Source organism: Grammomys surdaster, unplaced genomic scaffold (genome assembly GCF_004785775.1).
Source record: "Grammomys surdaster isolate TR1022 unplaced genomic scaffold, NIH_TR_1.0 309, whole genome shotgun sequence".
Lineage (NCBI taxonomy): Eukaryota > Metazoa > Chordata > Mammalia > Rodentia > Muridae > Grammomys > Grammomys surdaster.
This window is the reverse complement of record NW_021604728.1, coordinates 993,001-1,008,346: the sequence shown is the minus strand read 5'-3', so window position 1 is coordinate 1,008,346 and position 15,346 is coordinate 993,001. Positions and strand designations below refer to the sequence as shown.

At 44.7% G+C, this 15,346-nt stretch overlaps 1 protein-coding gene across 1 annotated transcript in view; it reads left to right on the top strand.

Moving 5' to 3' along the window:
• Nucleotides 1-15,346, top strand: part of LOC114629401 (tetratricopeptide repeat protein 28-like) — a 249,740-nt gene that overhangs the window by 507 nt on the left and 233,887 nt on the right. The gene's annotated exons all lie outside the window — the stretch shown is intronic.

Genomic DNA, 15,346 nt, shown 5'->3' with positions numbered 1-15,346 from the left:
GCGGCCGCGTGGGTGAGTGCGGGCGCGCCGGCCATTGTGCGCCGCGTGTGTGCATCGATCGTGGGCAAGGGGGAGGGCGTACTTTGCTTTTTGCAAGATTATTTCCTAATATGGCTCCTTTGTTGAGAACCGGAGGAAAAACATCCAGTGGTTCTATCAAAATAAATTGCTATTGGTCCCCGAAATAACGTTTCTAAATGTGGGACCCGTCCCTTCCTAGGGAGACCGAGGGAGAGAGACAGCTTTCTTCAAGTTCTTGGCAGCCCCGTGTGTTTGGCCAGGGTTCCCCTTTGCAAACTTGCCTGACTGCCACTCTTAGGTTAAGCCAGCGGTTTACAGCATAGCAGGACTTTCCCTTCAATACCTCATTTGGCCATGGTTTTTATTGACATTCTTCTGAAGGAAAACACAGCGAACTGAATGTGCCGTGCCCCTCCCCAGCCGTGACCTGTCTCTGCTAGCAGCTGTCTGGTGTTTCACTCAACTAGCTAAACTGGTTCTTTCTTTGTGCCACGATGTGCGATGCCGAGTTTGACATCAGAGCTGAAATAGAAATCATGTGCGAAGTACTGAGACAACACGGCGCTGGTTTGACTGCCAGGGAGCCGAGCAAACCGCACTTCATTATAGCCCGACGAATGCAAAGGTTTTCTTTGGTATCTAATTGATTCGATTTTATCCAGTGGCAGTTCTTTCTACCTCAGCCCAAAGCCACAGTCACTCACATATTAGTTCAGTTCTCATCATAGGGCTTCATTCAACAAGACTGTTATAAGAGATTTGTGTGCTGCCTCCCACTCCCATGAGAACACATGAGAACCCCATATAATCAAACATCTTAAACAGATGCTGCATAGTCCGAGAATCTTCTCCATTTGTTTAATCTTCCTGAGTAGTTTAGAGATCTCTGCAAACTGTGCGTCCACAAATGCCTGCTTTTTCTATTTTACCCAACATGTAGTAACTCATATGGTTATGTCACTGAAAACCCCTCTGGGTACTGGTATTGCTTGAACCACGGAAGTATTATTCTTGGCAGCCAGGTGGATTTCTGGACTCTGGAAGATTCTGTTTCAAGTGTTAGGATCCACTGCAGTATTTACTCACGCTGTGACGCTTAGATGGTTATACCAGAGACTGTGTTTATTTTCTGTATTCACGATCATAAGGCATCATGGTGTAAGCATCCGGATATCAATCTGGAGAGCTCATAGAAGCCGAGCTGTCTGATTCTGTGTGATTATCTGTTGTTAGCTTGAGAGCAGTTTTTGTACACTGAAAGTGAAAGGTACCTTGGGAAAGACGCTATTCAACTCCAGTAGGCACCATTAAACCGTTATCAGACTCCGTTTATTTTCTTAGTCATACCAGAATGCTCAAAGGATAGTACCATTGCCATGATTTCTGGCTGCGTCTGGGAACGCATTTGTAGTGGTACAGTCGCACATCAGGTGCTTTACCAAACTGATCCATGAAGACTATTCACACACCACATAAAGAGTGGTGCTGTATTGGTGTGATCTCAACACAGCTAGGGAGAGCGTCCACAGATTGTACTGCCAGCCGCCTTCCCGACTGGACTTTAGGGCTAGGGCTGATTGGTGGCTGGGTATCTTGGGGTCTTGTCCCTCACTACTAGTTTGGGCTTTTTAGAATTCTGGGTTTCTGGGTTCACTGGTAAAAGAGTAACTATCATGTCCAGATTTCTTTGTTTCTAACTGAACATGGAGCTGGGGCCACATTGACTGAAGGGGAATGATTTCCTCCGATTTACACTATTAAACTCGATAGATTAAATACTCAAGACAAAGTTTATGAATGTGTGAGTATGCAGTATTCTATTAGGCTCTGATTATCTTCTCACAAAGGAGCCTTCCAACAGGATTCCTCAGGTCCACACCAGGCCACCCACCCCACCCCACCCCCACCCCACAGGCCAGGATGAGTCTCAGTGGGACTTCCAAACATAATAGATCTCTCACCGAGAGTTAAGCAGCTTCCCCCAAAGCAAGATGCATCGGTGTCTACTTATTTCCAGACTCGTCATATTTTATATATTAAATACGAGCAGGTTTTTCTTTTTACCAATCACACACTAATTAATTGTTTTAATTAAAAATGTAGGATTATGAATAGTTGTCCTGGTGTTGTGGCTGAAATGATATTTTACATCATTCAGGTAGCCCCCAGCATTTCTTAGGCACCTGCTGTATGCCAGGCACCTCTGGTTGGTTTGCATTTGTTCAGTTCTTATCTAGTAAGGAAAGGGTGTGTTACTTGAATTTCAAAAATAAGGGGACTGGTGCAGAAAAGGGATTTGACTTACTGGGGGTGATACCGTGTGTGTGTGTGTGTGTGTGTGTGTGTGTGTGTGTGCGTTGGGGGTGTCATAACAGGATGAAGCCAGGTCTTACTTGAGCTTTCTTCTTCCACTTCAAGGACCATTACCAGGACGCTGTGTCCATCCCTCAAACCCTCTCCTCTTGGAGGAGCACAGAGATTTAAGCTACCTGGGAACTGTAAGCATCTACAGTCTCTGCCTCAGACTATAAAGAGATTCTGGCTTTTGGGGCTGACTTCATTTTGTTGGCTGGGATCTTTTCTTTCTCCTTGTAAACTTAGGTGTTTATCTGGCCTCTTTGTAGAGGTGTAGCTCCTTAAGCCCAGGGACTACATCTCTTTTGTTTCCAAGAATAATACAGATGCTCAAAAAGTGTTTATTTTACATAAGAGTAAGTAGCTGCTGCTGTGTCCTTACACCTGATTCTTCAGTCCATTCCTATGTCTGACTCTTGTAGAACATTAAAGTGTCCCCGAATATCTTGTTATTGGCTCTCAACCTTTACAGACAACATCAGAAAGGGGGCAGCCACTCTCCACAAAAATCTCCCTGGAAGTCATGATTAAGACAGACACGTTTAAGATGAGGTACTGGGCTCAGTACCCGAACTCCCTCCAGTATTGTGCTTGTTTGGTTTATGCAGCCTAATTGGCCTTGCAGTGCCCTGTGCCCTGTTTTTCTTCTTTTTAATTGTTTTTATCTTGTATTTGCCGAAGTGATAGTAATCATACCACCAGTCTCGGAGGAACGCGTTTGTTTACCACTCTGAAGAGATTTCTGCCTTCCAAATCCAAGGATTAGTGTTAGATAGCACTGTGTCAATAAGACTCCAGTGTGTACGTCAGGAAGCCCCTCTGATTGGATTTCCCCATTGCTTGTCTAGTGTCATTTTACTGTTCACGCATAATAAATGATTATTAATAGGAATGTGTCACATAAGCTACATTAATTATGTAATTTGAGAGTCTTATGATGTGTTTATCTTGTTATAGTTGGTACCTTAATAAAACACGAATCAGGCTTTACTTATCTGGTTTATTTAAGCACACAGAGCAATGAGCGTCCTTGTGATGTTTCCATTCTTCTTCTGGTATGTCGTTCTTACTTGCTTTCTCTTCTGCCTCCCCCCGGTCAGTACCTTGCTTCTTACTGCTTCTCTGATGGAGTTCCCCTGGGAAGCTCATTTGAAGGATCACACCCCGTAGATCTGCTTCTTTCAATGTCATGACTTTTATGAAAGGATTTGTCACAGATCCTTCCCTACTCTGTCTCTGTGATGAAGTATTTATGTTAATTTCAAGTTTTAATACAGCTGTGCTTTATATTTAGTGTTTTAGTATTTATTACCTAGTGCGGTCTTTTGAATAGACATGGCCCCATTGATTAGTGCGTTTGAATACTTGGCCCACCAGGAGTGCTGCTATTAGGAGGTGTGGCCTTGTTGGGTTGTTGGGGTAGGTATAGCCTTGATGGAGAGAGTGGCCTTAGAGATCCTTCTCCTAGCTAGCTGCCAGAGAGAGAGAGAGAGAGAGAGAGAGAGAGAGAGAGAGAGAGAGAAGAGAGAGAGAGAGAGAGAGGGAGGGAGGGAGGGAGGGAGGGACAGAGAGAGAGAGAGGGAGAGAGAGAGAGACAGAGACAGAGACAGAGACAGAGAGAGAGACCGGGAACGTGTGTGATGTCAGTCTTCTAGTGGCCTTCAAATCAACATGTCTATGTAGAGGAGGATGGCCTTGTTGGCATAGGTGGGAGAGAAGGTCCTTGGTCCCATGAAGGCTGGATGCCCCAGTGTGGGGGAATTCGAGGGTAGGGAGGTGGGAGTGGGTAGGTGGGTGGGGGCACATCCTCATAGAAGCAGGAGGAGGGGGATGGGATAGGGGGTTCCCGGTGGGGGGAAATGGGGAAAGGCGATCACATCTGAAATGTAAATAAAATATCCAATAAAAAATAAAATTTACAGTAACTAAACTTTGGTAAATATTAAAACAAAAAAAGAAAAAAACGATGTAGAACTCACAGTTTCTTCGCCAGCACCATGTCTGCCTGTACTCTGCCATTCTCCCCACCATGGTAATTATGGACTGAACCTCTGAAAGTGTAAATCAACCCCAGCTGAATGTTTTCCTTTGTAAGAGTTGCCACGGTCATGGTGTCTCTTCCTAGTCACTTCTGGGTTCGTCGCAGTTGATGTCACTGTCACTCATCTTGGGACTTGGCTTATCTAGTGGTGTCAGGTCACATTAGGAGTCTTCTGTGGATCTCCTTTCATGGTCCCTGCAGCCTGGAGACCTAGGCTCTGATGCTGGCAGCTCCCTTGACCTGTGTTCCTGGGAGTCATTTAATCTCTTAAGTCTGTCCTCATAGAGTTTATCATCCTGGATCTATTGTAAATGGCATCCTAATGACTTTCCAGTTTTTAGCCTCTTTTCTCTCTGGTTTCTTCTTCTTATCCCTATCAAGTAATTGCTGAAAACATACATCTATGCTTACACCGCTGACCTTGTTAAAGTCCTGACCTCTCTCCATGCTCTGGGGGAGGAACACAGTGGAGTAAGCACATCCCGAGATGGACAGGGTCAGGATATTACAGAAGACATGATATGACTGGTCATTTGCTTTCTTCCTTGCCCAGAGGCCGGGGTTCTTAGTGGTGCCCATTCATCATTCACATAAGTTCTCCCCCGTTGTATTGTATCAAACTGCAGCTTCTACCATACAGCTGCAACTTGCAATTAGTCTTGTTAAAAAGGAAGAACCTGGAAACAAATGGCTGTACTGTGAATTCTCTACTGATGAGCACACCCTGAAGCTGGACAGTGGTGAGGATCCGGCTGTGCTCCAGAGCAGCTCTGTGACCAGTGACGTCACCTTAGGAGGTCTTGGCTATGTTAGTGGGAATGGCACCTGGCTCTTACAAGAATGCTTGGCATGCAGTATGTCCTCACTGCAATTTCACTGTAGCACAACCACACTGGGCAGTCTAGCTGGATATCACTCACTAGTTTCTATTCTATGTTTAGAATTTCCTTCCTGTCCTTCCTACTCTCCCGTTCCCTTGCTCCTCCTCCTATTCCTCATTCTCCTGTTTTTCTTCCTCCTGCTCCTCCTCCTCCTCCTCTTGCCCCCTCCTCTTCCTCTTCCTCCACCTCTTTTGATAGGATCTCATTTGCTGGCCTGGACCTTACAGAGTTCTGCCTGCCTCTACCTGCTGAGTTTCCTCGTATTAACTCGTCCTGGTCTTTGGTTTCATCGTGGAGCTTTGACAGTTCTGTTGCTGGGCATCATGGGCCACGCCCTCCTCTGACCACACCTTGGTCACTGTGTAAACCACGGTGCTGGCTCGGTACTTCAGCTCCTACTAGGCCCATCTCTGAGAGGTAGGCAGTGAAGAAGAGCTGAATGAATGAATGTTTGAATGAATGCATGCACTTATGGATGACTTCGTAAGATTCTTTGACTTGCTAGTTACAGGGAGTACCTAGTTTACACCTAGTTTACAAGATTATCTCTGTGCATGTTTGAACCTTCTGAGAATGCCATATTACAGAGAAGTGAGCCTAAGTCACTAAAAGGATAATCTGAACAGCACACCTATTAAAAACACAGTCATGCCCATGGGACGGCAGCTTCATACTGATGTGCATGTGGTAGGTGTCACTGCGACACACATTGCTGATGAACAGTCTTATCTCACGTGACCGTCACCTCTGTTGAGAAAGGGAAACAGTGAAGTGACTTGTTTCACATTCAGTGCTGATCACAAGATATCAGTGTGTCAGTGCCACGAATGTGAACGTCCATATTAAATCTTTATTCTCTTCAGTCCCCGGAGTTTGTTTTATCTGTGCGGTATATGTGTATATATGTGTTGTGTATGTGCACATGTCTGTGTGGGTGTGTACGTGTGGTGTGACACATGCAGAGTCATATGTCAGGTGTCTTTCTCAATCACTGATTGCCTTATGTTTTAATGCTCTGTTAGCATAGATTAACTATTCATAACAGTGACCTTCATTGTTCCACCTTCTGTGTATATGTAATGTATTTCAACCATAGCTCTCCTTGCCTTTTTTCCTTACCTGTCCCCCTTCAACTCCTGACAGTCCCTTTCCTCTTCCCATCTGCACCTCCTTTCTGTGTCTGCAATTTTTGTGTGTGTGACCCTGAGAGTCTCATTAGATTGTTTAAGTCAACATGTCCATGAGAATAATGTCTCCACCCCCAACCCTTAATTGTACATAAATCCTCGGGGAGACATGAGGCCAGTGAGCTCCGCCTCGCTATGTCAAGGTGTTTGCAGACCCAGCCTTTCACGGATTGGGATAGACTGATTGGACTACAAGGTTTTGGGGTTCAGCCATCACTGGGGTTACTCACGTGCATGCAGTCACTTAGCTAAGAGGTCGGTGCAGGGGTCTGAACTCAGGTCCCCATTCTTGGTGCCGTACAGCCCCTGACCCACTGAGGAGTCTCCCCAGCCCCAGCCCTCAGCGTCTTTGATCGTGTATAGTTGGTAGGAAGTGGTCACCTAAACAAGATTTAGGAGTGTTGGAGCATTTGGGGGATAGTTTTACAGGCTTTATAGAGGTGAGGAAGTCTGTGTTGGCACCTTTGCTGTTCAGGAGGAGCCGGTCAATATGCCAGTGTGAGAGGCTACAGGGTTTAGCTGACCCAGCTTGAAGAAGGCACCAGCAGCCATGATGATCTGCCATGGAGAATACAGGAGGAGCAGGGGAGAGCCTGGAGTTCTGACTGGCCCTGTCACCTCCGGCTTCTACAGCAAATGCATGTGTTGTTAATAACAGCGTCTGCCTCGACAGTAAGACTTCTCTCTCATTGTTGTGCTAAAACCATGTTGTTTTATTGAAAACTCAAGATTATTTCATTTAACCCACGTTTTCAGGATCCATGGGGCCCATTTGTCCTGTTCTTTCTTCACCCCCTGTAAGGGTTCAGCAGCTAAGAATTTTCACATTCTCACATGGCTGAACTCTGTAGGTTGGTCCACTTCTGGTGTCTTTTGTCCTTCCGATTAGTCTATTAGTATTCTTTGTGATTTTTCAGCACTATGTCCTTTTTGCACATAGTTTAAGGAAAAAATATAAAATCGCACCCTTTACCATACCTTTCTCTAGAAATAAACAGTATTTCTAGAGAGAGTACACTAACTTTAGTCACACTTGCCACCTGCTGATAGGTACCTCTCAATTTGAAGTTTTATTTAGCACATATCTGGTCCTGTAAACCAGGGTCACAAATGCTCCTGTGCTGTGTTCAGCAATACTGGTGATGTTTCTGATTTATATCACGTGGCTGAGACTTGTAGAAGTGCATATATTATTAAGACAAGGCCAAGTTGTGGGACAGTTCACATCTGGAGGACCAGCCCAGATGAAGCAGGGACAGCTCACATCTGGAGGACCAGCCCAGAGGAAGTGGGAGCCAGAAGACATTGTGAAACTCACCAAGTCTGGATACATCCTCTCCAAACGCTCAATATTCAGATTTGAGTAAACCTGGAAAGGTGGTGGATGGGAGGAAAATCACAGAGAAGCTTGTTGGACACCCTGAATAACTTTATTATAATCCCAAATTTTCTTTTCTTATTTAATTTATTTTTAATCCCCCATTTTATTAAACATAGATTCTTTTCTCATACAGTATAATTCCTCTCTGTCTGCTCCTCCGGCTTCCTCCTCTCCCATTCACAGTCACTGGGTTTCTGTCTCTCATTAGAAAAGAGCAGGCTTCCAGGACGTATAACCAAGCCTAACAAAGCAGAATATAGTAAGATAAAAGGAAAACCATTTGTTGCATTATAGCTTTTCATTGATAAATAGCTGTTTATTCTGCTGTGCCTAATGTTTTAAGGAAAGTGAAAATACACTATTTTCCTTTTCTTAATATTTCTAGTCAGTGTACAAAATCCTGGGTCACATCATGACACCTTCATAAATGCATTTCTACCTTTACTGTTCTTAGTTCCCACACCCCCAAATAGTCTCACTTTGCCTTTCATGGCATACAGAGCTTAGGTTCTGTATATAAGAGAAAATATTCAGTGCTCCATCTTTCTCTTGTCAGGTTCATTTGCACTTAACATGGTGATTTCCAGTTTTGTCAAATTTCCTGTGGATGAACCAACCTTATTCTTCTTTATAACTGTGTGCAAGCATTGGTAGCCGGACTGTCTTGGTGGTTATGTATGGCATTGTTGGAAGTAGTTGGTAATAAACATACATGTACTGGCATCTGTGGGTCGGGTGGATTTTGGGAATATAGCCAGAAGTACTGTATATGATCACATAGAGGCTATTTTAAATTCCTCCCTCCCTCCCTCCCTTCCTCCCTTCCTTCCTTCCTTCCTTCCTTCCTTCCTTCCTTCCTTCCTTCCTTCCTTCCGTCTCTCCTCCCTTCCTCTCCCCCTCTTCCCTCCCTCCCTTCTTTCCTCCTCCTTTCTTCTTTCTTTCTTTCTTTCTTTCTTTCTTTCTTTCTTTCTTTCTTATCTCTTCCTTTCTTTTTTTCTTTCTTTCGTGTTTGTATGTGGAGGGGGGGAGAGAAAGAGAGAGAGATCATGTGTTTACAGAGGCCAGAGAACAACTTGTGGGAGTTGGTTCTCTTCTTCCATCCTGTGGGTGGGTCCTGGGAACTGAACTCAAGCCATCAGGGTCAGTGGCAAATGCCTTTACCCACTGAGCCTTCTTGACAACTAGGTAGTTATAATTTTAGTTTTTTTTTTAAATGTGCTTATGTGTTCGGATGTTTTCCTACTTGTATGTACATGTGCCTCTTGCCTGGTGTCTTTTGCAAAGGCCAGATGATGGTGTTGGATTCTCTAGAACTAGAGTTATGGACACCTGTGAGCTGCTGTGTGGGTGCTGGAAATTGAACCCTTGTCCTGGGGAAGAGCAGCCAGTGCTCTTAACCACAGAACCATCTCTCCAGGCCCTACCTTAGTTATTTTGAGGTGTCTCTGTATTGATTTCCATCAGAGGTGTTCCAGTCTGTATCCCCAACATCCATGTGTAAGGATCCCTGAACCTGTGCCCTCACCAGTATTCTCAGTCACTTGTTTTCAGTGGTAGCCATTCTTCCATGGGAAGGATGGAATTTGCCGTTTCACAGTGGTTAAGGGCTTTCAAATACTTCTTGTCTAGTTCTCCTGGAAACTGCTTGTTCATTCAGGATTTGATTCATTTGGTATTTATTTTTGAGTTATTTGCAGGCTCTAGATGCCCAGTACGTGACTGGCAAATAATCTCTTCTTCACTGATCATGTCATGGTGGGGGATGACACTGTCAGCTTCTGGATTCTTTGTCAGCCATTAGAGTCCCTCTCGGAAGGCACTTGCTGATTCCATGTCTTGATCTTTTCCCCTATAAGTTTCAGGCATTTTCCCAAGACCTTTGATTCACCTTGAGTCGAGTTTTGTGTGGGATGTCAGATAAGAGTTCAGTGTGATTTGTCACGTGTGGAAATCCAGTGCTCCCAGCACCATTGCTGAGAAGGCTGTTTTTCCCCCAACGTGTGTCTTTTGTATCTTGGTGAATATCAGGTGGTTATAAGTTGGGTTTATTTCTATCCTGTCCTAGTGGTGTGTGCAGCTGCTGTGCTGGTGTGATGCTGGTCGCTGTGCTGCAGTGTGACTGAGGTCGGGTCTGCTGGTCACTGTGCTGCAGTGTGACTGAGGTCCGATCTGCGTTCCCTGCTGGTCACTGTGCTGCAGCGTGACTGAGGTCGGGTCTGCGTTCCCTGCTGGTCACTGTGCTGCAGCGTGACTGAGGTCGGGTCTGCGTTCCCTGCTGGTCACTGTGCTGCAGTGTGACTGAGGTCGGGTCTGCTGGTCACTGTGCTGCAGTATGACTGAGGTCAAGTCTGTGTTCCCTGCTGGTCACTGTGCTGCAGCGTGACTGAGGTCGGGTCTGCGTTCCCTGCTGGTCACTGTGCTGCAGTGGAGCGCTTGCCCAGCGTGCAGGCAGCCCTGGGCTGGGTTCCTAGGGCACTATCAACCTGGCATGGTGACACACACCTGTAATTCTAGCATTCTGAAGGTAGAGGCAGGCGGATCAGGAATTTAAAGACTCCTGCTCTCTGGTGCGCCCGTGAGAGCAGCCTGAGCTGCATGGAGCCTCTCTCCTCAGAAACGTTTGCTTTAGTTGAGGAACGATCACGTCATGATCCTTTCTGTATTATTATTATTATTATTATTATTATTGGCTGTCCTGTAACTCACTCTGTAGACCAGGCTGGCCTTGAGATCCCCCTGCCTCTGCCTCTCGGGTACCAGGATTAAAGTTGTGCACCACCTCACTGGGCTGTTATCTCATTATCATATTTCTTCCCAAAAGATATTAGACCGAAGAAAGAAATGATAAAATGAAAATTGATTTCAAAATCATTGTTAATGACTTACTAGTTTTGAGCTGTTGCGGGTTGCTTATGCATGGTCATCCTGGCTCTTGTTTTGGAGGAGGGCAGGTTCGGTGCTGTCAGACAGATTGATGAGTGAGAGGAAACCACGTGAGAGGTGATGCGGTGAATTTTACATGGTCACTGTCTCACTGGAAATCGCTGCACTGAGTTTAATCTGTAATGTCCTTTTGACTTTCCTGGTAACTCAAGCCATAATTCACTATCTGGTAACTCAAGCTGTAATTCACTACCTGCCAACATTTGAAAATTATAGTCATTAAATATGAAATTTTCTAAAAATGTATTTTATATTTTGTTGTAAACAGGGTCGAAAGAATAATCCAACATACTGACAACTCTGGAACATGCACATAGGAATACTCTTACTGTCCTAAGACATTAAAATGATAGGAATCTATAAGGAACATAGGGTTATTTGTTCTTATGCTGAATGACCTCAGGTTGATGTTCTTTTTCTTTTAAAATTATCATATGCTTAATGTGTACAAGTTTTCCCTTTCCCCTTGTGTTTTCAGTAAACTGCTGCTTCGTAGAGTGACCCGTGATCTGTTTATCAAGGAAACACAGCCGGAAGCCTGGCAGAGGAGTGCTCCCAGGCACTTGGCAGGTAGAGGCAGAGTTGAGGAGTTCAAGATTACCCTCAGTTACATGAGACTTCTCTCAAAATAAGAGGAAGCAAGTTGGTCTGTGGCTATGATCTTTAGAATTTGGGGGGTCTTGTGGGCTTTCCGGACCAGTCTGGCCTAAGGAGTGAGGTCCTGTTACACCACAGAAGCAACAATAAAAAGCATAAACAGTTCAGTTAAGGGAACTGATGAATGAAAAATATATAATCAGTCCTAAATGTGTTTAAATATTTTAAAATCTACGAAAGCCCAGGTGAAAAACAAAGAAAACTTGTCTTAGTTTGGGTTTCTGTTGCTGTGATGGAAACCAAAAGCAAATTGGGGAGGAAAGGGTTAATTCGGCTCACACTTCCACATCACTGTTCATCATCAAAGGAAGTCAGGACAGGAACTCAAGCAGAGCAGGGACCTGGAGGCAGGAGCTGATGCAGAGGCCATGGAGGGATGCTGCTTGTTGGCTTGCTCCTCATGGCTTGCTCAGCCTGCTTTCTTATAGAAGCCAGGACCCCAGCCCAGGGATGGCTCCACCCACAATGGCCCGGGACCTCCCTCATCAATTACTAATTAAAAAAATGCCCTCCAGCCTTGTCTATAGGCCCACATTACGGAGGTATAAGCTAGAGTCACAGAAGCTAAAGGAGACTCAAGCAACTCTAGCTTGAGTCAAGTTGACATAAAACCAGTCAGCACACGGCTTGCATGCCTGACGTGGTCACGTGTGCATACAATCATAGTATTTTGGAGGAGAAATCAGAAGACTAGCTGGGCTACACAAGACCCTGTCTGAGGTCCTGTCTTAGGGTTTCCATTGCTGTGAAGAGACACCGTGAGCAAGGCAACTCATAAAGGAAAACATTTAATTGGGGCTGGCTCTCTATTCAGAGGTTCAGTCCGTTATCATCATGGAAAGAAGCACAGTGCTGGAACTGCTGAGAGGTCTACATTTTGCTGTGAAGGGAAACAGGAGAAGACTGTCTCCAGGCAGCTAGGAGGAGGGTCTCAAAGTCTACTCCCACAGTGACACACTTCCTCCAACTAGGCCCGCCTACTCCACTGAGGACACACTCACTCCAACAAGGCCACACCTCCTCATAGTGCCACTCACTCCATGGGCCAGGCCTTTTCAAACCATCACAGATCCCATCTCAAAACCCCCCAGATAAAAACAAAAAGCAAACTTTGGCATTTGTCGTATTTTTATGTTTTCTTGTTTTAGGGTGTTTTCTAGATATCTTCCAGTAAGTTAGCAAACATTACTTTGCTGTGAATACCAAGGATGCATATTTTTCAGTGACCATCACAGAGCTGACCATATTCTGGATGGCGTGATGAACACGCGTGGCGAATGGCGACCTGATAAACATGCCTGCAATGGCGTCCTGTTTTCCCCTTTTCTGATTTTGTTGTAGTGTTTCTGACCTAGCGTTAACACGTCAACAGCATATTCAAGATACAACTCCTGAAGTGCTTCGTATAGTGGGATATACATGTAGCCTTGGATACTCAGTAGCCTGAGGCAGGAGGATTGCTAGAACCTAGGGTTACAAGAGAACCCTGGGCAGTAGCTGAACAATGCTACAAAACATCACCAAAATCAGGAAGCAGAAAGAAGTCCGTGGTTCCTGAGTCTTCAGAATTGGCGTCCCAGGGCGTATGAAGGGACACAAGTTATCAGTAAACGGTTAAGTTAGGTCCGTTGATGTGTACCTGTAATCCCTAATTCTGGGGAACCAAGGCAGAAGGATCATAATGAGATCCCAATTCAGAAAAAAAAAAAATCAATTAACCAATCATCCAACAAATCAACAAAATTTCATTTAAATGAGAATCATGCATTAATTATATTATTGCTTAGGAGTGGGCCAGATGTCAAGTTTTTTTCTCAGTTGCCTTCTACCTTAGTATTATTATTATTATTATATTATTTTATTTTTGAGGAGAGTCTCTCACTGAACTTGGAGCTTATTGATTGGCTATACTGGCTGACCAGTGAGCCCCAAGAATCCACCTGTTTCCTAGCCCCTAAAACTATGACTATAGACGGGCACCACCATGGTTGGCTCTTATGAGGGTGCTGAGATCCAAGCTCAGCTTCGCATGACTGGGCCATTGTTCCAGGCCTAAAATTATATTTTGAGAAATATTATTTATTCAAATAATCGTCTCATTTTAATCTAGGCTTTCCAAACAGCATTTGTAATACTTAGACTAGAACAGTTTTAGGAAGGAACTTCCAGACAAAAGAAGCATGGTGCTAGACAGAAAGCCATGAGCGCCAGCGGTTAGCCTTGGCCTGTACTACTCAGCAGAGGGGTTTCTTTATAGCAGAGTAGCTAACAGGGTGATGCGTTTGAAGTCGCTGAAGATAGATAACATGATGGTATGTATATCTTCTTTCAGACATGTTATTTCTTACTTTCAGCTTCTTCCATCCTCTTCCCTCTTCCTTTCCTCCTTTCCCCCTCCTCTTCCTCTTCTCTTCCTCTCTTTTCCCCTCCTCTTCCTCTCCTCTTCCTCTCTTTTCCCTCCCCTTCCTCTATTTTCCCCTCCTTTTCCCTCTTCTTCTCTTCTTCTCCTCTTCCCTCTTCCATCCTCTTCCCTCTTCCCCTCTCCTTCCCTCCTCTCTCTTCTATTTCATTTTTTAAGAGGCAGGATAGCCACGTGTCATCCAGGCTAGCCCTGAAATCCCAGACTCAAGGCATGCTTCCTCTATCTCAGCCTTCCAAGCATCTGGGAGTATCTGTCTTACAATTTACTTTCTTGAAATTCCATTGTGCTGAAGCTTTAAAAACTCACATCAAAATGTATATCAAAGTTATGTTTGTTTGTTGTTAGTTTTGGTTGTCTGCCACTGTGCTGACTAGTTTTATGTCAACTTTACACAAGCCAGAGTCATTGGAGAGGCGGGACCCCTGATTGAGGAAATGCCTTCGTAAAGTAGGGCGGCAGGCAAGCCTGTAGGGCATTTTCTTGATTAATGATTGATGCTGAAGGGTTCAACCCATTGTGGCTGGCTCTATCACCCTGGACTGGTGTTTCCTGGGTGCTACCAGAAAGCAGACTGAGCAAGCCATAAGGGCAAACCAGTCATCAGCACCCCTCCACAGCCTCTGCATCAGCTCCTGTCTCCAGGGTGCTACCCTGTGTGAATTCCTGTTCTCACTGCTTTTGGTGATGAACTATTTTCAGGAACTCTGAGTGAAACAAACCTTTTCCTATGCAAGTCGCTTTGGTCATGGTTTTTAATAACAGAAATAGTAAACTCCAACTAAGACAGTCACCCAGAAACTTGTTTAGAAATGGGTTCCCTGTAACCATCTTATGTAGCTGGGAGAATTATGAAACACCAGTAAGATAGTCTCTGAAGGCCTAGCTACCTCAGAGGTAGATGTGGGGACACTGTGCTGGGGACCTTGGGCAGCTGAAGAGCAGCACTAAGGGTGTCTGCACCTTTGCAGACAGGATGAGGTTGCAGTTGGAAGCCAAGATAGAGAGAAGATGTTGATCATAGACTCCACAGCCAGGGAAGACCAGCCATAGGTCAGTGTGTACCAAGAGTCATGGCACAGTAAGTGGCTATGCTCAATAAAGACAGGAAGCAGTTGATACAAATTCAGAGCCCTCACTTAGTCTGTTACGAGTGTCCTGTCATTGGTCTGTTTCTGGTGACAGCTGTGGTTCCTTGGAACCTTTAATGAACTATGCTATCTCATAAAATGTTTATGAAAGAAACCATTTAGAGTGACTGGGCTGGTACAGAACCAATGTTTCCCCTATAGAACTGTAACTGGGCAAAGCATCCTGGCTAATCTGTGACTTTATGACTTCATTTTCCAAAGTAAGTCTGTAATATTTATTTGCACTGCTTCATACTAGTCTAAGAATAAATCAGGTGAGAGTGTAAATTTTTTTAAGATTTACTTTTAATTGTGTTGGGGGTTGGTATGT